The sequence below is a fragment of the Manis pentadactyla genome, chromosome 4, assembly GCF_030020395.1.
Source record: "Manis pentadactyla isolate mManPen7 chromosome 4, mManPen7.hap1, whole genome shotgun sequence".
In the NCBI taxonomy this organism is placed as follows: domain Eukaryota; kingdom Metazoa; phylum Chordata; class Mammalia; order Pholidota; family Manidae; genus Manis; species Manis pentadactyla.
Genome location: NC_080022.1, coordinates 67,020,197 through 67,045,587, shown reverse-complemented (window position 1 = coordinate 67,045,587; position 25,391 = coordinate 67,020,197). Strand labels below are relative to the sequence as shown.

Sequence of the window (25,391 nt, the reverse complement as noted above, 5' to 3'; positions counted from 1 at the left end):
CAACATAAATGTTTTTTACCACCTCTGGATTCCTGGGCTTTAGCAGCCACTGCTGAGAACTTACTGTGAGTGTAAGTAGCTTTAAAAGCCTTGCTGCCTTGGTGTTAACTTTCAATAACTGGAACTGAGACAAGAGCCTGGCATATTCCTCCAGTACAAATGCTGAGAAATTTCCTTAATATTCACACACTCAGAGTTTTGTTGATAAATAACACTCCGTCTCTAGCAGACCTTACCCACAATAATCTACGCTATGACAAAATGAAGGCTGCAGAATCATTGAGATATTAAATATGAAAGACCTCTAGGATTTCTTTTCAGCATTCTATAGAAGAGATTTATTAGTAAGTTCTACCTTTGTGGTAAATGATGCATAAATGATGGTAAAGGTGTATAAGGAGAACATAGGAAAACTCACATACAGAACATAAATTGGACAAGAGCCAGCTTTTCTAAGGGTGAATGGTTCTGCTCACTTGTTTACAGTATATTAGCCTGTGATGAATGCAAAACTGCAATATTTTAGAATGGTATTTGTTTCACGGAGAAGAAAGAGGCTTGTTCTCTAACCGACCTTCTGATTTTTACATTCCAAAGATTGTCCTTGTCCTTTTTCTATTTCAAGGGAAGGAATGCTTAGTCAAAGCCCCCTCTGGAGTTCATGCTTTTGCCTATGAAAATCGAATTCATTCAAGTCCAAAGGGAATACTCCCCTCCCCAGTTCCCACAGCCTTTGTATTGGCTTTGTATAGAAGAATGACAATTCCAAGTAATTTTAGAAATAGTCGTAAAAATAGTAATGTGATCAGAACAAGAATATCAACCAAGCATTTACCAGCCCCTTAGTTCTTTCTGTACTATGCTTTTATGCAGTTTCCAATGAGGCTTGAATGGAATATTCAGAAAAACACGTCATTTCTTCAGAGACAGAAACCCTCTGTAGATCCTCTGTTCGGTGGAGGTGATCTCCTCTGCAGCTTGTCAAGGAACTGTGACATTACAAGGCAGGGCAAGGAGCGGCTTGCAACCAGCTTAATGTGTGCAGAACTGGAACATTCTGAAAAGTCATTTCCCTCTTTGTTGTTTCTTTCCCTCCTCCCCCAGTCTCTTTTTCCTTTGGCTTGTCATTACTCCCATAATACACAATTTTGTATTTTGTTTGTAATTTTCTGCTGCAGTGATTCCCAAGTTTCAGAATAATCAATTTTTTCAAGGATGATAAGAAGATGTATGTATTTGAGCTGGCTTATTTGAAAGTTCTGTGAAGTCTTAGTTTACACAATTCAGTCTCACAGAAATCTATCCCCTGGCCAGTGAAGCAAGATGCTCTGGCCTGGCCTAGTCAGAGCTCCCCCTTCCTCACACTCGGTACCCCATGAGTTTGATCCATGCCCAAGGATATTTGCATTTTTTAAAAAATCAGTGATTGATCTAAATTGTTTTCCATATGGTACAGTGCTAAGGTAAAATCAGCAAGTTATTTCCATTGTGACTAGAGAGAGAAAAGTGTTTTCTATTATTAATGTAAGACAAAATTAAATGCAGTTTTCAATAATAACTCTCAGAACTGGTATTAAGTACCTAACAGATAAGATTGTGATAAGGTCAAGAAAGAGGATATTTAAACATCTGTAGCTTTTTATTCTTGCTTCTTTTTTTCTATTTAAACTTAAGCTTTTAAATCTTGAAAGTTCATGTCTAGTGTCTTGATCAGAGATGATAAATGAACTACTGAATTGGAAGAAGATGCTGCTATTATTTTAACCAGTAAACTAACTCAGGGTTAATCTGGGTGTTATTTAACCTATTGAAAGTGTTTTGAGTGAACATATGGTTTCTATTGTGAAATCAAGGCACAGTTTTAACTATGAATATAGATAATTACCCTTTGGACTTTAAACATTTATATGTGTCACGTTGTGTCAGAGCATTTTTCATGGTCAATAGGTTGAAAGGTTAGAAAGTTGAAAACGAAAATCAGTACTTTTGAGTAAAACTACATAGCCAGCACAAATAATGCAATTCACTACTGCTCTCTCTTGGAAAGAACTAGTAATAACACGGGAAAACAATCACTATACCAATGATAGCAGAGATTATAACTGCAAAACCTGATCTCAGTTAAAAACCTAAGCTTTGAATTTAGAAATTCACCCTATAAATATATGTACATTTATGAATATTTAAATGATTATTTCATCAACTGAATTATTACAGATGATGGATTTTATTTTCTTAGTGTAATGGAAAGGACAGAACATTTGAAACTTATTTTTAAACTTTATATAAAATGTGTCTTCTGCAACTCTGACTTGATCATTCAATAGAAATGTAATTTTTGAACAGATAGTAAACTTTTACAGCAGAGTATAAACTTTGTAAATTGCTCAGCATGACCTCAATACTTGAGACCCAACATAACAACTCCTTGAAATAGAATAAGATAATACTGCAAATACTTACAGGCCCTCCAAGTGGATGGATACCATGTAGTCTCAAGAGGGACTGAAGCCCTTTGCAACATGCCTACAACAAATTTTCAGACTCATTGGAGAGAGAGAGAGAGATTGATGTGCTTTTTGGCAAAAGTCTATTTTTTAATTAATGACATTAAGATGACTAAATAGTAAAGAATTGGCTTCTCAACACTACTGAATTGATAGAATGTAGCTCTAAACATAAACTTAGTCTGAAAGTAGCATCTGCACTATAGAATTGCCCTTCAGAGGTTCAGCACCCATTTTGCACGGGCTGGTGATGATAGCCCTGCCTTACAGTGGGGGACTTATTACAAACAAGGAAAGGCTAAGGTAGTTGCTTCTTCTATCCTCTTACCACTCCCCTAGGTCAAAGACAGTGTCTTGAGTGCCTCCAGTTTCATTAGAAAGGGAAGACACGTGCATTATTTGTGACATGAACTTTGTTGCTAATTGTTTGGAACCCTTTATCTTTCTAACAGTCTTACAGCCAGTGTTTCAAACAATGTTGTTCCAGTGCTACAAGATGACAAAAGAATGATAAAGCTACTGATGAAGGACTTTGAAAAATAAGAGCTGCCGACAACATTATATACAAGGTGTAGATATATGCTAGACTGACAACCGATTCAGGGACAAATGCAGTCTCTCTTGATAAACATATTGGCCTTCATCTTCTAAAGATACACACCTGTGTAAGCCTCTACATGTTTATTTGTTGATAGCGAGTTGTATATATATGTTATTTCCATCTTTAACAGTCTCTTCAAGTTTAGTAGACTTCTGCTTGCAATTCAGGTCACCATTAAACTAAGAATAGAAAAGATGGGAGTAGGGTCAAAGCATAGAATAAGGTTCTCACACAACATTGTCAGTTGTGGTGAATGGGTAAAACAGAGGTTAATAAGAAACCAATAACTTTCAAACAGACATTCCCTATTCCCCCAGCCAGAACTTGTTTGCTGCTACTAGCAACACACACTTTTAAAATAGACTGTTTATTAGCCACTCCTCACAGGCAATTGTAGATGGAGGGGATAATATGCTTGGAAACATTGACTTAAAAAAACAACTCTGTAATGAACAATTTTCAAACCACTGAATGCACTATAAATAAAAAATACAAGTCATACTGCTAATGCAAAGTTGAACTATTTTATGCTGCACATTTTTATGATCATGAAAATATATTTAAATAGAAAAAGAAAAGATTTTGGGTGTCAGTATAATATAAACTATGGAATATGTGGATGTAACTATTCTACTCAATTATTTATGTGATAGTCCTTTCATATAATTTTAGAATTTGCATTTCTCATTATTAATATAAATCTTATTTTTCCCAATAATGTTATCATATCCTCCACCTATCCTAAAACTGTCAATCTTTTGCCCCAAAAAAATGAAACTGTTTAAAGAGGATGCATCTAAAATTTATATTGTTGTCTATAATAATAATAATAAGTAAAAGGTATTTTTAAGTAAAAAGAACAAGTAATTTTCACACTTTGATCTTTAATATTCCTTATGTTTTATAGAAATAATATTTATAATCAGTTCCCCAAGGCCTATCTTCCTTTTTTCTTATATTCATGATGTATTTAAAGTAATTTTAACCCCAATATTTCTCAATTTCCACTCTTGAAAGTGCAATAGGATTAAAAGAACATAAAGGGTTTAGCTCAGGAAGAAGAAAACATTTCCTAACAACACTATGAATGATTTGAATTATTATACAAAAATTGATTTATGTATTCTTTCCTTCAGTTTATTATTAATTTATTATTATTAGGTATTTATTAGCCTCTGATAATTAAATGAATGTATATGTGCAATATTCATCAAATATAGTGCTTCAAACACTGTGTATGCTCAATATGTCCTGTTGTCATTTATTCATTAATTCATGTTTTCAGGAAACATTAATAGAATGCCTACTATAGTATTCAGTGGTAGACTAGACTAACACTGTCTCCCCTCACAGATTCTCAATTTAGAATGTATTGTAAACTTTACCCTAACAAATTTCTTTTTTTAACTCTGGTTAAATATCTGGGATAGCTCGGGTGTAGTCTTGCAAAGTAATGAAGGAACATATTTAATGGCATCTATAAGATCCATCCAATCACAAGAGTTTTCACAAGTTCTAATGACCCACTTTCAAAAGTAAAGTCATTTACGTCATTCCCATCCGAGTCCTGACAGCTACTCATCACAACTGTTAACTCAACATTGTGCTCTTTAAATAAGCCAGGGCTAAGAGTCAGAGTTCAGAAGGAAAACATCCCACAAGTTGGACTCAAGCAATAGTTGAAATATTTTAACCCTCAACCTACCTCTGAGAGATGTAAATTAGTTAATGAGGTTATTTCCATAAAGTTTATAAAATTCTTGGAAATACAGTGATGGACAGGTACCAGACATTATAAGAAAGAATCTAGTGCTATAAGTTCTGTTTATAAGGTTGACCCCATTATCTAGTCTAAGAGACCCAGCTGCCTGATATTCCTCCAGCTTGCTCTCTTTGGGGAGGAAAGTGACAAAGCTGACTTTTAAAATAGTCTTTATTGCTATTTTAATGAACATTGAAACATTTATTAAGAATTCATTTAAAAAAACCATTAACTAAGTTTAAGGAAATTGCTGAAAAAGACTTACACCTGTGAAAACACATTAAAGCACCCATGACTGAGGTTCACACTCAGCGTTTTACCACTTTTAATTACATTTGTTGCACTGTATTATGTCATAACTTGTCTGTGGCTTGTCCCATGAGGCCAAGCATAAGAATAAAGAATGGAACCATGTTACAGTCATTAAAAAAAATTATGGTTAATACTGGTAAATTTCAAAAAAACAAGGCATTTTCTGGATTTCCTCAAAGCTCTTTTTATCACCACAGTAGTGTTAGAATCATTTCTGGAGAAAAATAAATGAACAGTATTGATGCTATGTTAGCACTGTGGTAGTATTGCTCTTTCTTTTGAAATAAAATTGAGATGGATATAATTAGAGTTGTTACTCCAGAAGGCATGATTAATTTCAAAACTAGACCCCAAAGGCATCTTTCCTATACTACTATGATTGTGTCTGTGAGAAAGGTTATGTTTCCTCCAATTCATTTCTTCTCCTTCAAATGTTTTGGAGATTGATAGGAAGTGACACACAGTAATAATTAAGTAAGATATGATCTTAAACCATAACACCTATAAAACTAATGTTCAATTCATCTAAAACATGTTTCTCCAACATCTGTAATAGCAGGTGGGTCTGCTATTCAACTGGAGGAAGTCTTGATATTTATCTGGGGAGCCCGCTATCTACTCCATGCACTAAATATAGAAAGACCTAGAAATAATATAAGATTATCTTGTTAATCTGATCCTTCATTTTACTCATAAAGGGAAAATTCCACAAATTGGTTTAGAAAATAAGAAACAATTCTTAAACAATACATAATTTACAAAATATTTGGAAGTCCTTTAACATTCTGATGGATAGAAAAGTGATGCCATCAACCACTTGGCCAGGTTTGAACCCCAATGCTAAAGCTTATCCGCCACGTAGCCTTAAGCAGATGACTTCACCAATCTGATCTTCAATTCTTTTCATTTGCAAAACAGTGATAACACAATCTTTCTCACAGACATGATGGGATGGTTATTGTATATGTAACCATCCCAACATGCCTGCTTGGACAATTGGATTATCTCCATTTTTTAGTAATTGTAGTATTGCTCTTTAGCAGAGTACAAGGCACATCATGTCTAGTGCTAAACCAAATGCTAGTGTTTTTTTCAGTTCTTATATTTAAAAAAGTACTTGCAGATACTATTTTCTTAAGCTAAATAAAACATACTATTCAAGATAGCCTGAAATTAGTTTACAGCATCAAACTTAGCTGTACGGGGTATTTTAAATGTGTCAAAAGCCATACTCTGCATCAATCACTGCTTTTACTCATTTGGATTTCTCGCCTGGTTACCTTAGTTGAAATTGAAAAAGCAAGTGTTCATGACACTGTTAAATTAGAATCAGAGATTCAACCATGTAAACTTGTCTGCAAATTGTGTAAAACACATTGTTACGTTTTATTTCAAAAATGTGTTCACTCTATAAAAGATAGTGGCCCTTCACACCGTTTCCAAAGTGAATGGAAAGAACAGGGCTTACATAACATATAGATGCTAAATTATGCATGGGGTTTTTGTGTGTGATTATAAGAGAGGAGAGTCTCTGCAAAAAAAAAAAAAAAAAGCATAGCTAGTGCCTAAATGCCCAATTTGTTTTTATTATTACCAGAAATGTGCATATAAGCTAATTTTGCAGGTGGGCTCAATGCACCTGCTTTTCAAATGACAGTCCATAATGACCTGTCTTCTTCAGAAATACATGCAATCATACATATGTAAGCTTTGTGTCAATTTCAAGACAACTGGCCATGTCCTACTCAAATATTAAAGCACAAAATTCAGGTCTCCTTCATATGTCTGTAGTATATGCAAGTAGTCTATCAGGGTTTAAAGGCAGCAAAGAAATACACCATTTAAAAAAAACTTTTTACAAATATACCTTTTTTCCCCCTGCTCTCACTAATTCTACAACAGATGAATAGGATAAATTAGTGTCCATCACAATTTCTACCCTTCACATACCTAGAATCCATTAGCTTTAGAATTTTACTTTCTTAAATTCTGCTTTACTTACTGCCTCATTGCTTTATTTTCTGCAAGTTAGGAAACAGACCTAGAGAAATTGAGTGACTCTACCTTCATCACCCAAATAATTAGTGATTCAGGTGGACCCAGTACTCTGGACATCCAACTCAGTATTTTTTTTAACCATAATTACAACAGTAGATTCACCTGGTAAGAAGTTGGGCTGGGAATTTGTTTTTAACAAGAAAAGCATTCCCTGTGTTTTAAGAAGATAGAAGTTCCTAATTGATCATAAATTTTTATATTCTTCCTCAGAAATTTAATTCTTAAGATGTGCTTCTGCGTGCTGTGAAGAAGTGTATTTTTAGAAATGTGTGCCACTTAATTCCTGTTAATTTTCTCTAACAGATGGTATAGGTATTTGATTTATGCACTCACCTTTGTGTGGCCTGCTGGCTATTAGGTTGTTTTTTTTTAAATCTGTGGACAGTTTTTTTTCATCACTGAAACTTTACCTACCTTTTCCACTACATAAAATATTATTTCTAGGGGGAAAAAAATGTAAGAGAAATTTTCATGTTATTGAAATTGAGCACAATTTGGTGATTAATTGCATTGTTCTCATTATGTTCTCTGCCTGATGTTCAGGGCTCATTACTGCAGTGTGAATTCAATGGAACAGGAATCTTAACCAGGTGTGGGTTATTAAAGTGGCAGTGCCCAATTTGAAATTGTTAAAGGAGGTGTATCAAACTTGATGTGCTTAACTATGTTCTTCTTCTAGAAAGAAAAGTAACACTTGCTCAGGAAAACCACTCACATCCATCATGTGACAAAAGGATTCAAAACTCTTCTTGCCTTAGGTAGAATAGGAGGGAATTGCTGTATCTGTAATATATACCAGCAGCTTAAAAACTGACACAAGAATATAGTTATTCAAAAAGCATACTTTTTTGGTATTCATAAAATCATTTATTTTTCACCTCTTACAAAAGTATAGGCTGAAAGTGTGCTTAAAGAAAGTATTAGTATCTAACTACACTAAATTTAATCCAAGCTCTAAAAATATTCTTGAAATTTTACTCAGGCTAACTAGCTTAAAGATGAGGTAACTTCTTCAGAAAGATGAAAGCATGTTCAAAAATCAATTGAAGATAAAGTTTCATTAAGTTCCTCATATATTTACATAGTTCCACTATAACAATAACAAGGGGAGGTTCAAGTGATGGACTTGGGGATTACAGAGACACAAATACATGCCAGCTCCAGTTTAGTGAGAGCATCATAACCTGCAGTGGTAATTTCTGGCTCTTAATGTTAGATCAACAACAAGTTTGGCACAAGTTAGAAAACTAAAATAGATGGACATAAATTGAGAGTTTGGAGAGAAAATTTTATGTTGCATAGAGTTTGACAGTTTATAAAGCAATTCGTAATCCAATCTTAATCTTTCCTTAAGCCAGGTACAATGGTTCCCACTTTACACAAGGATGAAATTCAAGTTAAAAGATAATAAATATTCTTAACAAGTATTGGAAAGGATGTAGAGAAAAAGGGAAAACTACTACACTGTTGGTGTAAATGGTGTAGCCACTATGGAAAGCAGTATAAGGTTCTTCAAAAAACTAAAAATAGAAATACCATGTGACCAAGTAACTGCACCTCTAGGAATTTACCTGAAGAAAACAAAATCCTTGATTTAAAAAGATGTATGCACCCCTATGTTTATTGATGCATTATTTACAATAGTCAAGATATGGAAGCAACCAAAATGTCCATCAATAGATGAATGGCCAAAGAAGATGTGGTACATATACACAATGGAATACTATTCAGTCATAAAAGAGAGTAATCCTGCCATTTGTGACAACATGGATGGACCTAGAGGGTATTATGCTCAGTGAAATAAATCAAGCAGAGAAATACAAATACCATGATTTCATTTATTTGTGGAATCTAAAAGCAAAACAAAACAAAATGAACAAAATAGTGGTAGACTCATGGATACTGAGAAATGATTAGTGGTTACCATGGGGGAGGGGGAAGGGAATAAAGGGGCACAAAAATTCTTGATCATAATATAAGTTGGTCACAAGGATGGAAGTACAGCATCAAGAATATAGCCAATGGTTCTGTAACATCTTTCTGTGTTGACAAACAGTAACTGCACTAGTTGGGGTGAGGATTTAATAATGGGTGTAACTGATGAATCACTGTGTTGTGTACTTGAAACCAATATAATATTGTAGATCAACTATACCTCAATAAAAAAATAAATAAAGAGAAAATAAATTTCTTGCCCCAAATCCTACATCTACTTAATGGTAGAATGTAGTTTGTAATTCTTTTTCTTCTGACTTTCTCCATTGCTTCTAAATGGACTGTTCATAAGTGGCTAAAGCAATTTTCTGCAAAGATACATCATTCTTTGGATGTATATAATCAGTATATTTGCCATCTTACTGTCCCTTACATGTGTACATAAAGGTAGTGAAGGATCAACTTATATTTTTCTGTGGCTTCAGCAATTGGAGGATGGTAAAAGAAACAGTGAATGGCTCTGTGTTACTTGGAAAGACTCAGAGGGAAAAAATTAAGTTAACCAGAATAAAACTTACAAAGACATTAGTTTTAGTTAATTTGTGTACAAACTAACATGTTCCACTATTGAGTATATGAATTTATGTGTATCAAAAATGAGGAATTTCTGTTAGTTAAAAACAGAAAACTAGTTAATAGAAAACAATTGACATTTCAACTGGTGTTAATTATATTCTGTTAAATGAGTTCATATCATGGTAGATTTGTTCAACAGTCACAACGGAAAAGGAATAAGATGGGGAGAATACCAACTCATGGTAAAGAAGGAAAGCTACTTAGAGGAAATTTGAAGTTCTGAGAACATATCTTTTAAAGTATACTGAGCCTTTATTAAACAACTACTTTGTGCATATCAGAATAGCACAAAGAAAGGCCATGTACCTTATGCTCTGGATATCAGCCTGACAGCAAATATAAATTCATATCACAGATCTATCCCTTGAAAACTATGGAAGTTGAGTATTTGTTTAACTTTTGAAACTTAATTTCTTTGTCCATAAAATGAAAATAGTAGTAGTACCTATATCAGTGGCTCTTGGGTGGATGGGTGCAAATAAGATTTTATATATCAAACATTTAGCACCGTACCTGGATGATATTAATGACTCAATAAATGCTATTATTATCATAAGTCTATATTCTTATGATTCATGCTAAGATTCTAGAGTAGTTGGGAAAGAAAAAATACACATATATCTAAAATCCAGAATCAGGTGCTAAATTGCATAGTTATTATTACAAATACAGAAAAAAGGAGTTAGGAGATAAAAATGCATTGAGTGGTAGAGGAGTTGGAAGAAATCCAGGGAGCCCTCCGTTAAAGAGGTGGCCCTAAACCAACTTGGACCTTCAAAGATCTTTAGGACCCAGAGTAGGCCTAGAAAGCCTCGGGGAAGATGACTTTAGTTAATCACACAGCAGCCATCTCATAGATACTGCATTTGACAGCTAATAAATTTGTTGTCTGAAGAGTCATCCACATAAGTGTAGCTACAAGGAAGTATATATTGAGCACCAACTTTAACCAAGCACTGCTCTAAGTGCTTTATAACTATCATGTCTATTTGTAACAATCTCATGAGGTAGGTTATATTATTTTCTCTTTACAAATGAGAAAAATGAAGTACAGAGAGGTTAAGTAAGTTGCCTGAGATGTACAATCAGCTAGTAAGTGACAAAGATGAGAAAGAGCTCCAAGTATTCATCTTTTTAATACATAATACATACCTGCAGGGGGTAGGAAATAAAGCATTGTTTGGCTAAAAATTGCTCTGATTTCTGGGAGAGTGGTAGCCTTCAGCAAGAGAAAGAATATCAACTACCTAAAATTCCAATTTTATTACATTAATTTTAATTTTTAGAATGAAAAATATAGTATTTACTTGGTTATAACTTGGCTAAACCAGCAAAAGAGAAAAATTTGAAAAGTCTATAAAAACCCCATCTACATTATCATGGCATTATAAAAGTCTATGGTTAGTAAATCCTACTCATGTTTTCTCCCTATCAAAATAATAACCCTGTGGAAACTTGGGTGTTAGAATTTAGCTATGCCTGCACATGGCTTTCATATGTGGCTAAATCTATCTGCTTTACATTTGTACTTCATCCCAACTTGGAATAATTCTAGTTCATTTATTTTATATAGAAAACTTACACACTAAAATGATAGTTTAAGTATAAAGGGTGGTTCAAATATAGAAAACCTGCAAAATTCTATTGAGTTCTCAAATAACTCCTGATTTTCCAGATGCAATTTATTCAATTTACCCTCATTATCCTCACTTTATCCCTCCAACAAGAGGTCTTTAGGCCATTTTATGGTCCTGTGGATATTAACACTTTTAATAGGGGTTGGATACAAAGTGAGAGAAGGTGAAATTTAAATCAGCCCATTCTGCTGCTACTTTATTAGTTTTAAACTGAATCTTTTGACTGGGTCAGAAAATTAGCAGCTCTAATGGAAATACGATTTATTTTTAATGTAACATATCCAATTTTTGACCTTTCTTTATTCATCTATGTCAAAAAGAGTTTATTTGGTCCCATGATACCTTATACCAACCTACGCTTGGACATTATGTGAGTATTATGAGAGCTTAATAAAGGGGTCTGAGCTTTTTAGTGTTATATTCAGTCATACCCAAGGCTGCTACTTGCAAAAGACTCACCTAACTTCAAGTCAGCAGCTATTTCTACCCAGATTCAATATGACACATTTTTTGTCTTGAGACTTCTGAAATTCATCTCAACCTCTTCATTTCTCAACATTCCAGCTCTGTGCACATCACCATGTTTTTGCACCTCCTGCTCTCTGTTTTCACTGTCCTCTCCTCTAATTCTCAGCCTGGCATACATTATGTATCTGTCAAATGTCTGCTCAAAAAACGCCTTTCTTAATTAGCCAGCATGTTGACTATTTTCCCTCTGTGCTCCCAAAGGGTTCTATTCATACTATTTATTATTTATCATGTTTATCTATCTTCTGCATTCGATCATGAGTTCCTTGAAAGCTTAAAATACACTTAAGCTTTATCTGGTTCAGTGTCTGGCACAAAATAAAAACCTACAATAGGTTTCCTGAATAAAAATTATTAAAGTTAAGATATTTGAGTGTTTACTATGTTAGGCAGTGTCAGGCAGGCAGGCAGTTTATATGCATGATTCCACAATATGACTCTAGGCATTAGGCACTACTGTTATTCCTATTTTCGGATAAGGAAACTGGGACACTGGGGGATTAAATAAACTGTCCAAGGTACTTAGTGAACAAGATGCAAAACCAGGGATTTCAGCCCTAATAGTGACTTCAGAGTGTGTACTCACTAAGTATGACCATTCTGAGTGGATGAAGAAATGGATGAATCACTGCATGCTTTAATTGCATATTTAGATCCTGCTTAGGCATACATGAAAAGTGCTTACTGGCATGTATTATATGTTATGTACAGAAGACACAGGTGGTGTCTTAAAAACATTTAAAAGGAAACATACATTGTGTTCATTGGTAAAAAGCTGTTATTCTTATACTAGAAACAATAGAGACACAGTGAGTGGTCACTTTTATACAACTTTGAATAATAAAAACTTTATGGATACACTTAAAGCTTAAAAGATAAAAGGTTTTTAACAAGTAAGAAACAGAAGATGGGAAGATCAGGTGGGAGGGGCTACAAAAGCAAAAACAGCAATTCAAATTCAAAATATAAATAAAAATAAATAACAATGACTCCCACAAAACATATACTGTAGTTCTGCAATATGTCAGGATCCACCCACAATTCATATTCAACCTATTTCATCAGATAATATATTTTTTCAAGTTCTTGAGCTCATTGGATCATCTCATTAACTCTTAAATGTGCTCAAGTTTTTCGCATACAGAAGTAATGAGAAGAGTCCATATTGCATCATTCCATTTATATATATAATTTGTCCACCAAATTGTTCTATGGTGGACAATCTCAGAACAGTGGTTGCCTCTGTTCCCTTAGGAGTGGGGGGTGGCAGTTTCTGGTTAAGTAGCATGAATACATGAATAGATATCAATTTGTGCCACATCTCCAATATGCATTAAGTAGTAGTAGAGGTAGTGATATCCTTGTTTTCTTCCTGACTTTAGTGGAAGTGCCTGTTTCTTACTTAGATGGAATAACAGATCACTGGAAAAGAAAAGTCCAAAAATAGAACCACATTAACATGGTCAATTGATTTTTTGATAAAAGGTCTAAGGTAATTCAATAGGAAATAGATGCAATTCCCCAAAAGGTGTTGATATAAGTAGACAAACACTTGAAAAAAAAAAAATGAAGCACAATCCTTCCCTCAAACCACTCACAAATACTGATTGGAGATTGATGCTTAAACATAAAGGAGGACATTATAAAGTTTGTAGGAGAACATTTGGTTTTAGGAAAATGTGTCTTATCTAACACACAAAATGGAAGAACATGATAAAAGGATAACCTATAAAGGATAACTTATAAATGGACATCTCCCCAAAAGGTATCACTAAGAAAATTAAAGGACAAGTCACACCTGGAGGAAATATTCAAAATGCATATGTATCTGACAAAAAATGTACATCCACAGAATGACAGAAGTTCCTACATATCAATAATAAAATGACAAACTAACAAAAGCATGAGCAAAGATTTGAACAGATACTGCATAAAAATGCATAAAGCAAATGGCTAATAAGAATATAAAACATTGCTTATCAACCATCATCAGAGCACAGCAAAGTAAAACTACAGAACCATAACACTTTACATGAATTAGAATAACTAAAATTTAGACTGTCAACAGCAAATACTGTCAAGCATGAGGAACAATTGAAACTCTTACATTTTGTTGGTGCTGTGTAAAATTTTACAGCCTCCTTGAGAAACTGACAATGTATTATAAAGTAAAGCATACACCACCTTTATAGCCCCAAAATTCTACTCTTTGGTATTTACTCCCCCACCCCCATATTAAAGTGTCTACACACAAATTTGTTTATTTCAGCTATATTCATAATCCCAAAACAAAAAACCCAAATTTCAATCAACTGGAAAATGCATAAACAAATTGTATACTCACACAAAGAACTATTTAGCACAATAAAAATGGAAGCACTTAAAGCACTTGAACTACAGAAATGAGAACAATGTTGACAATGTTGATATAGAAAGGAATATGAGGGAACTTTCTGTGGTGATGGAAACATTCTCCATATTGATTGAGATAACACATTGTCAATTTGCCAAGGAGGCTGTAAAATTTTACTCTGCACCAGCAACATGGTTACATGGGCATATACATTTGTCAAAATTCATTAAAATGCTCTCTTAATATGCATTTCATTGCAAGTAAATTTTACCTAAATGTAATTTTGTCTCAATATGAAATATATAAGTTAGTAAAAAAAAAATGTATGCATTGGAATACTTGTACATGGCTAGTAGAAATGTAGAATATTTGAACTGCTGTGGAAAACAATTTGGAAGTTCCTCAAAAAGTTAAACATAGAATTACCATATAATCTGGCATCTCAATTCCAGATGCCTATCCAAAATAACTGAAAACAGCATTCAAACAAATACATTCATATTCATGTTCATCACAGAGCTATTCACAATAGACAAAAAAAATAGTCCAGATGTCCATCAACAGAAAAACTGATAAACAAATCATGATACAGACATATAATGGAATACTATTAAGCCATAAAAATGAATGAACTACTGATATATCCCATATATGGATAAACCTCAAAAATATAAAGTTAAAAAAGTCAGACACAGAGGTCAAATACTGTGATTTCTATTTGTACAAAATATCCAGAATAGATAAATCTATTGAGACAGATACAGATTGGTAGTTGTCAGGGGATAAGGGAAGGTGGGCTTGGGGGGAAACTGTTTAACAGCTATGGGGTTTTATGTTAGGGAGATGGAAATGACTTGGAACTAGACAAAGGTGATGACCACACTACATTGTGAATATACTAAATGCCCTGGAATTGTTCACTTTAAAATGGTTAATTTTGTGTTAGGTGAATTTCACCTAAATAATTTTTTTCAAGGAACATGCAACAGCTTCACCTTTTATTGTCTAGTTAAAATTTCTGAATAGTAGTAATGAATATCTAAAAACATGATGCACAAAGACCTTTCCAAACCTGAGAATCTGTAATTATCTGGTGATTGCATTATATAGAGGGAAAACATGCTCTTATATGTTTCAACTTTTTTATTGAAGTAGAACATATATACAGAAAAATACCTCAGAGTACAGTATAGTGAATTTTCTCAACTTGAATATATCTTATAATAATTAGCCTCAAATATCAAGAAACAGATTACAGTACATTAGAGACCTCCATGTGCCCTTTATAGCACAAGTGTCATGTCCACCCCCACGTTTAATTGCTCTACTGACTTGAAAGAGTATAGGTAGGTTTTACCTACATCCCATTACATAAATGGAATCATATAGTAGCCTTTTGTGTTTGGCTTCTTCAGTTTCATATTTGTGAAATTATTTTGTTGCTTGTAATCATAAATCTTTTCATTGCTAAGAAATATCTCACTGATAACTATACCATAATAAATTTATTTATTCTTCTGCTGATGGATATTTGGAAAGCTTCCAGTTAGGTTTAGGGTTATCACTGGGGTTATAGTTATAACCTCTATAGTTTTAGGGTTTACATTTAGGTCAAAGATTAACAATTTTTTAATATGGTGTGAAGTATGCATCAAAGTACCTCTTTTTTTTGCATATGGATATGGAATTTACCATCATTTTTTAAAAGATTATACTGTATCCATCGAAATGCCTTTGTACTTCCATAAAGTAACTTGTCCATAAATCTTTGGTTTTATTTCTTATTTCTTAATCTTCTGTAATGATCTGTTTACCTATTTATGTATCTTGATGTCAGTGCCGCACTGTTTTGATGCCAATACTATTCTTGCTTAATAAGTTCATGCTTTATTCAGGTAGTATTGGACCAGCTTTATTCTTTATCAGTATTTTTTCTTCTTTTTTTTTTTGCTATCCTAAATGTTTTTCATTTCTCTACCAGTTCTAGAATTGGCTTGTCAATATCAATGTTTTGCTTCATATATTTTGAAACTATGTTCTTAGGTGCATAAGCATTAATAATTGCTATGTATTCCTATTGAATTGACCCTTTATGAGTGAAATGACATTTGTCCTTGATAAGGTTTTTTGTTCTGATATCTACTTTATTTGATACAAATATAGCTACATCATCTTACTTTTCTTTAGTGTCAGCAAGGCATATCTTTTCTATCCTTTAAATTTTAAATTATTTGTATCTAATTATATATAAAGTATGTGTGGACAGGCAGCACAGAGTAAACTTTTGCTTTTTTATTCAATATGACAATCTATATGTGTTAATCGGCATGTTTTATACCATGTGCAATAATTCATTATTTATATGATTATGGATAATCTATTATTTTTCTTTATTTTCTTTTTGCCCTATGATCTTTGTCCTGTTTCCCTCTTTTACTATAATCTTCTTCCTTTGTATAATTAAATTTTATGATTTCATTTTATTCCTTTTGTTGGATTATTAGCTAGAACTTTTTAAAATTAATGGTTGCTGAGAGTTTGTAAACTACATCCTTAACTTATAATAGTCTATTATCAACTGACATTATCTCATTTCATCTAGAGAATAAGAATGTTATAATATTTTACTTCCATTTCTTCCCTACTGATATTTGTACTATTTTTTAATATACTTGACTTTTACATGGCTTATGAACACCACACTTATTATTACATTGTTTTAAAAAGTCAATTATCTTTTATAGAGATTTAAATAATAAAGGAAATTAACCTGTGGATTTTCTCATGTAATTGTGATTTCCAGTTCTCTTTACTCATTTATGTAGATCTGTAGTTTCATGTGATATCATGATCCTTCTTTCTGAAGGACTTTCTTTAACATTTTATGTAGTCCAGCTATGCTACTGACAATGAATTCTTTCAGCTTTTGTATACATGAAAAGTTTTCATTTTTGCACTATTTTTGAAACATACTTTTTTCTGGAAAAAGAATGCTAGGTTAATATAACCCCCTGTCATCAGTACATTAAAAATTTTGCTCCATTGTTTTCTTGCTTGTATTCTTTGCAACAAGAAATTGGCTTTAATCCTTTTGTTCCTCTGTATATGTCTTTTTCTGTCTTCTTTTCAGATTTTTTTAAGTCACTGGTTATGAGAAATTTTATTTTTTATGCTCCTTGGTGTAGTTCTCTTCATATTTTCTTTTGTCTTTAGGTCCATTGAGTTTATTGGATCCCTGGGTTTATAATTTTTCATCCAATCTGTGAACTTTTTGGACATCATTTCTTCACAGTTTTGCCCTCTCCCTACTCCACTTCAGGGAATCTATTTACAGAAATAGTAGGCCATTTGAAGCTGTTCCACAGCAACCTGATGCTCAGTGGATTTTTTTAAGTCATTTTTATTTCTGTGTATCATTTGAGTAGCTTTTACTGTCATGCCTTCAAATATACCAGTCTTTTTTTCTGCAATGTCTAATCTATTGTTAATCCCATCTAATGTTATTCTTATTTTAGATATTGTGTTTTTTATTTCTACAAGGCAGATTTGGATCTCTTTTATATCTTCTATGTCTCTAGCTAATTTTTGAACAGTTATGATAATTGTGTAATGTCCTTGTTTACAACTTGAAGTATCTTAATCTATTCTCAGTTACTTTCTATTGATTGATAATTCTTCTCAAGGGTTATATTTTTCTGTTTCTTTGCAGTCTGCTAATTTCTGATTGGATGCCAGACACTATTAATTTTACATTGTAGTGCACTGGATATCTTTGAATTTCTACAAATAGTCTGAGCTTTGTTCTAAGATGTGGTTAAGTTACTTGGAAACAGTTGGGTCCCTTCAGATCTTGTTTTTTAAAATGTGTTAGGTGGTACCAATGACATATTTGGTTTAGTCATAATTATGCCCCAATACTGAGGCAGTACCCTGTGGGCACCTACTCAGTGTAAATTGTGAATTTCTCCAGTGTGGCTGGTGAGGAAAACACTAGTTTCAGACATATGTAAGCACTATCTGCTTTTCCCTTTATATTATCTTTTGGTTCTTTCCCTGGTTTTGGATAGGTTCCACACATACATATTCTAATCAGTACTCTACTGAATACTCGAGGCACTTCCTCTGCAAATCTTTGGAATTCTCCCTCTGCACAGTTATCTCCTCTCCTATAACCTGTCATGAGACCTCCAGCCATGCTGGTTTTTCTGGTTTCTTGGCAAAGTGTCTTCTACCCAGGAAGTCTACTAAGCTCTAGATTACCATTCTCTTCTGGCTAAACTATAGGGCTTATGCCATTTATTTCATGTTTCTCAGTGAGTACTCTTCTTTGTTGTCTAATATTTCATGTCTCAAAAACCATTGGCTTATATATTTTGTTTTCTTTTGGTTGCTTCAAGCAGATATGGAAGTCTCAATAACACCCTTTTATGAACAGTATTTCTTGATTTTAATACAGTTCAATTTAATAGTATTTTTTGAAATGTGCCTTTTTTATGTCCTGCTAAAGAAAATGTTGTAGAATGTTATAAAAATGTCCATCTGTATTTCCTCTTTAAAAGTTTGTTACACATTTATTTTGATCATTGACCTTGAACTGAGTATTTGGTGTAGCATAAGGATCAGTATTTTTTTAATCACATATAATTTTGGAGTTGACTCAACACCACTGAAAGGACCACTCCTTTTTCACTATACTTCAATATTTATTAAAAATGAGGTGACTACATATGCATGAATTTCAATCTTACCTAATTGGTCAGTTTTTCTATACTTGTACTAGTACCAAATTGCTATAATCATATGGTTTCATAGTACTCATTGGTGTCTGTACTATAAGTACTCCAAATTGGTTCATTTTTAAGACTGTCTAAGCAAATTTTGTCTTTTATAAATCCATATTTTTATATTCTTAATAAAAATTATTTCCTTTATAATACCACATATCCTTATTGTGAAAATAAGAAAAATATCAAAAAGGAGAAAATGAAGAACTATTTTTTATACATCTCTCCAAATTACCAACTTTTACCATTTGAGAATTTTTCTTCTATTTTCTTTCTGCTTATTTTTAGAATTGATAACAATGATACACTGAAGTTATATTGTCTGGCTTTTCAAATATCAAATTTGTAATTACATAAGCAATGTAATAACTTAATTATAGAAAATTTTGAAATAAAGAACATAAATAGTTTTAAACATTCACTTCTTCTCACTGTTAAATTTTGCCATATTCATTGACAAATTTTAAAGGTATTTATTATGCTCTCATGAGATTGTGGCATAATGATGTTTAAACATCCCAAATCAAAACTTCACATAGTAAGTAGATATAAAGCTGAACTCATGATAGAAAAAAATCTTCAATTGCATGGTTTATGGTCTCACAGTTAAAAAAATTCAATGACTCAATTAATTTTTATGATTTGTAATGATGCAGTAAGTCATTGTTCATTTGCCTTTACAGTGAAAATGACAATTATGGTTTTCAAATCTACTTTAATTTTTGGATTTGAGAAAGCGAGAAAAAAATGTATTCATGGGTAATTCTCCCTAGTGCTCCAATCAAGTAAATAGTTGAGCCATTGAAATGATTGTTTGTTTTCTCTAAGAGGATATCAAATTTGCAATACAGTCAATCCGAACTGTGGCACCAGGCTGTGAATTAATAAGCAAATTTCTTAGGACTTGGGAAGTACGTGAGAAGGAAGTGCTGAGGGAAAGATGATGATTTGCTCACAGGTTATTAAATCTAGCTCACAGATATTAAGGCCCAAAGTATGAAAATGAAAATTATTCAGCCCTAATTTTCTGTTGTTTCCTGTTATTTTATGTCTGTATGAATAGATGTAATTTATCTTTTCCTAATCAGTAAGAGTAGTTCTTAAGTATTATTTAATAAAATATGTAGTTTGTAGTGTTTTCTGATTTGGGGTTTTTTTTGTTGCTATTTTTTTTTTGCTATACTAAGATTTTTCTCTGTTATTTTCATGTGCTTAGCTATATATAAAATACGTTGGTTACTGCTTCTTAATTTCACCTCTATGGATATTCTAATATTTACTAGAGTAATTAGAGTAATATTAGAATTAATAGCTTTTGCAGGTAACCCATTATTTTCTTAGGTACCTATAATATTTTTTTTCATTTATCAGAGAAAGTAAAATATTTTATGAGATTGTATCTATGTGTGGAATTCCATTCATTTATTCTGTAACTCAGTCTTTTACTTTGTATATTTAAATTTTCCCCTCTCACTGAGGAAATTTTCCATGGCTTGTATCTTTATTTATAGTGTCACTTTCAATTACTTTTTTCTTTCTAAGATAGACTTATAACATTCAAGTTAAATTTCATTTCTTTATCATCCATACTTTTCATCTTTTCCTTCATCAGATTGCCTTTTTTCCATTCTGTCTCATTGTCAAGGAGCATTTCATGTTTACTAACCATGTCACTAATTATTAACCTAGTGGCAAATTCTCTTTTTTAAAATTTTTCTGATGCTTTTTCATTATGTTTACATATTTTGTTTGTTTTTATCCTTTTCTCTGTATCTCCCACTTTTGTCTCACACTGATGTTTTTTTTAAATCTCAACACAACCTAAACTCTTCTTTCTTTCCAATACTAAGCACCATGTTTTTGTATATTCTATTGACTACATTCTTCATGTGGCACCCAGAGTAATCCTTTTAAATCACAAGTCTAATCATATGATTAGACTAACCCTGTGGTTCCCTTGATTATAGTTCTTCAATCATCTCCTATTGTACTTAGTGAAACAAACAAATAAACAAAATGTCTGAAAAGGCCGTGCATAAACTTGTTCTTATCCATGTTTCTATCTTCTCATCTAGGAACTCTTCTCTTTTTTTAAATGCTTTCACATATGTTTATTCAATATGAAAACTGCATTTCTAAAGGCAAAGCATCAAAAACATTAATATTTTTAAAAAGATATCCAAGGTCTTGAGATTGAATAATTAATATTTAAATATAGTTGACCATTGAACAATGCAGGGATTAGGGACAGCAACCTCCATACTGTCAAAAATCCATGTATAACTTCTGACTCTCCCAAAGCTTAACTACTAACAGCCTACCACTGATGGGAAGCCTTAGTGATAACACAGTCGATTAACACATATTTGTTATGTTATATATGTATATACGGTATTCTTACAATAAAGTGACATAGAGAAAAGAATGTTTTCCAAATTGCTGCAAATATCCAAAAATTTTTCAAATGTATTTATTGAAGAAAGTCCACATGTACGTGGAACCTCACAGTTCAAACCAATGTTATTCAGGGTTAACTATGCTCACAGATTATTCTCAAGGATTCTTATATTTCTGAGAGTCTGCTGATTAGAAAATTTCCAAATATATTAAATTACAGACTTCTACTCCTCTCACAGAATTTGTATGTTTGCTTTAGTGTTTTCCTATGCTCCCCTCACAAACAAGACTACACACAATAAACTGAATAGACTGGCAGCCATTGAAATGCTCCATCGCTCTATTTAGTATTTAGCTAACATAACCATAATAAAAAAAGCAGGAAGTAACTCATCTTTGTCATCAAAACTCTTTTGCAGCAGTTTTCTATGCACACTGCTTTGCGTACTATATAAGCTGAGCTTTATAACCCAGTTATTTAAATAAGTGGTCCATAAGCTGCTCAAAATATTGCACTGTGGCCCTAACCTTCATGGCAAAGAAGAGCTGAAATTTATTACAAACATATTATATGACAGATATATACTCATTCATATCATTCCCCACAGCAGCCTTATGTGATTAGTTAACCAATGAAAAGGAGTTTCAAAGAGAGACAATAATATGCTTAAAGTCTGCCACTTTTAAACTAGAATTTATACTCAAATACAAACAGTTTGGATGTAGAATTCCTGTACTTAGCCACTAAGTTAACTAATTACTTCAGCAATAGCTTATTCTTTTTTTTTTTCTCTCTTTTTTTTTAAAAATATGGAACGCTTCACGAATTTGCGTGTAATCCTTGCGCAGGGGCCATGCTAATCCTCTCTGTATCGTTCCAATTTTAGTATATGTGCTGCCGAAGCGAGCACAATAGCTTATTCTTAATATATGAACGGTAACAGGAAGCTTTCACATTATATAAAAATTTATATAAGAACTGAATAATTTAAAACAGAAAATCAAGTAAATTCACCTTAAAGGCATCTGAAAGACCTTAAATAGGCCTTACCAATTTATCAATACAAGAACCATTTTAATAACCAGAATAGTTACTAGGATTTGGTCCTTCAAAATAAAGACAGATGAAAAGGAGCAAATACTCTTTTACCATCCCATCTCATTAATATATTTGGATTATACTTATGCAAAGAAACTAGAAGCAAATATTTTGAGATCATAGAAGATAACCTAATTACCTCACAACCAATCAGTTAATTAATTTAGGAAATTGTAACAAATGGAAATACTTCTCTCTTAAAGATCACTTGTTAGTTTATGGTACTTACTACCTTACAGCTTGATTTTTAAAGAGCCCTTTTATAACTCAGAGTTATCATTACCATGAAATACAAGAAGCATTTCTAAAATAAAAACAGCATTTGGAGCACATCTGTTTCAATGATACGCTTTAAAGAAATTTGCATCTATTGGAATCTGATGGCTTGTCTGCGTGTTGCCCTGAGAAGGTACTCTGCATGACTCAAAATTAGCCTGTGTATCAGGAGAGATGGGGGTTGCCATGGTAAGTACACATTTTTTAATTGAATAGCAAACTACCAGGCACATAAAACCCACATAACTTGTTGGCACATAAATTGCCTCTCCTGGGGCCACAATTAAACATATTCCTCTTCTGAAATATTTTGCTATTTTTCCTGGGTTTTGTTTAGATAGTAGAGTCATACATCTCCTTTTGCAGCCTGAAGGCTTCTTTCCTCAGCTATCCCGTCTTTCTCACTTCCCTTCACTCATTGAACTACAGCTTTCCTAGTGCAGGAAAGAACTACTTTGTGTAAAAGAAGGCGTTCAGATTTTTTAAATTATGCTTTTAACATGGGTTTCCATGCTCTGATTTCTAATACATATCTGGAATATCCACATCTAAACCGTTATGGGGAAACGATATTAAATATGACTCAAGAAATTCCTCATTTTCATTCTAGAGTTCCCCATAAAACAGAGATTGCGGTATATAACATGATTTAAACATGAAACCTTGATATTTTACTAGATAAAAGTCAAGAGCTAAATTTGCAAACCACCCTGTTTTTTCAGAAGTCTGGTATTTATTCAGTCTTCTCTCCTTCCTTACACACCACCCCCACCCCATCCAACCCAATTTATCCCTACCTTTCTTTGAAACAGCAGTGGGAGCTTTTGTCCTTTTATTTTTTTTTTCTCCACTTGCATATTACAGACTCACATCTCCTTATTCATTCTGTGCTTCAAAAAGAAAGCCCTTTCATGGTATGTCGCAGGTGATATAGCAATTTGCAGACTGGTACTTTGCCTCCCTTTCCCATTTTGAAGATTATTTTTTCTGATTTTACTTTAATCACTATAAAGCATGTGGAGAGGACGGTCCTTTGGACTCATATCCGAGTTATTTTTGGAAGCACATTGACAAATTTTTAAGTAGACATTGTATTGTACAAAGAATGCTCTTCTGAGATCACTCTGGCTTGAACAATAAGAAAATTCAAGACTACGGAGGCAAGCACAACAGGATATCCATAAGTAACAACGCCTACTTATCAACTAGGGGGAGCTTAACAGACTTGTTCCTGACTGTGACAAACAGCGAGCAGAATTTTTAGAGAGGCTGACAGCAGAGAATGAACACAAAAGGTAACTCTGGAAAAGATTTGGTGTAGCGCACTAGGACAGTGTCCTGGTGCAAATAAAGAGCGATTTAGAACAATAGTGACTGATCGTTTTCAGCAGCTGCCTCAGCTTTTATTTTAACGCCTTGTAGAGTTCACCCACCTTTGTTTTCACACTTTGATTTCAGGGTTCGTTTTTCATGATGTTCATTTTTTTGTGATGAAAGTGGACCTGTCTTGAAGAAATAGATGAATAGTGCCTTGTGGGTTCAAAGGCATCTTCAATGGCTTGGAACAAAAGGAAATTATTACATAGATCAAGGGACTACATGGAAATGTTTTTACAGATTTTAAATAAAATATAAACAGCTGTTGAGAGACGCATGACACAGTAACAGTTGTTACCAATCCATTAATAATCTGAGCACAAATTCGATCCTGTTCATTATGTGTAACCCACATTCCACTGTGGGGAAAACAGTCAGATTTGAATGTGTAAAAAATGGATTCACAGCAAAATCAGGGCAAATATAGAGAAAGGAAATGGTAGATCAAGTCTGAATTTATTATATAATTTTCTTGAAAACCAAGTGATCAATATTTTCCAGCTATATAATGAGTAGCGCTAATACTGATAGCCTGCTTTTATCTGCTACCGTTCAAGGAACTGTCATTTACATGATGAAACACATCAAGGAACTCTTTCCCACTGTCTTCTTCTATTTCCCCTGCTAGTAAAACACAGTCTTAGTTTATCATCAGGAGCATTCAGTCTTTCTGGATAGTTGCTTATTAAAACAGAAAAAAGTAGTTCTCATTTCTCGTTAAAATTCTCTCATCTGTTTTCTATGTGACTTAAATCCTCCTAGTGTTATATCATACCAAAACCCTCAAAGTCCCTTTATGGCTTGCAGTCTATAGCATGAAACTAAAAGATTGTAGAATTCTTTCTGAACTTCTTATTCAGTTGTGTGTTACACAACCTGAACAGGGAGAGATTACACTCCACTATACCTTAAAAGACCTTGATCCAGCAAAAAGATTCCACCAAAGCCACTTTAGTAGTAGTAGTAGTAGTAGTAATAGTATTGATGTCACATGATGCAATAGAACAGAGACCATAGAAATATGACTCAGAAAGGCTACATAAACATTTAAAAAATTGGTGCACACAGTCGATGGCATCTGGCTGTAAAGAAAAAGAACTATAGGAAATGAGAGTGCACAGAGAATGGG

At 33.1% G+C, this 25,391-nt stretch overlaps 1 long non-coding RNA gene and 1 other non-coding gene across 2 annotated transcripts in view; both read right to left on the bottom strand.

The window, feature by feature from the left end:
- The window catches only part of LOC130683371 (uncharacterized), a 261,280-nt gene extending 237,427 nt beyond the window's left edge, over positions 1–23,853 (bottom strand). The window contains exon 1 of the long non-coding RNA XR_008997043.1: positions 23,683–23,853. This is a non-coding gene — a long non-coding RNA (uncharacterized LOC130683371). The remainder of the gene's footprint in view (positions 1–23,682) is intronic.
- LOC118914979 (U6 spliceosomal RNA) lies at positions 22,315–22,421 on the bottom strand. Its single transcript, XR_005025825.2, has one exon. It is a non-coding gene; the product is annotated as a U6 spliceosomal RNA (small nuclear RNA).
- Positions 23,854–25,391: the final 1,538 nt, after the last annotated feature.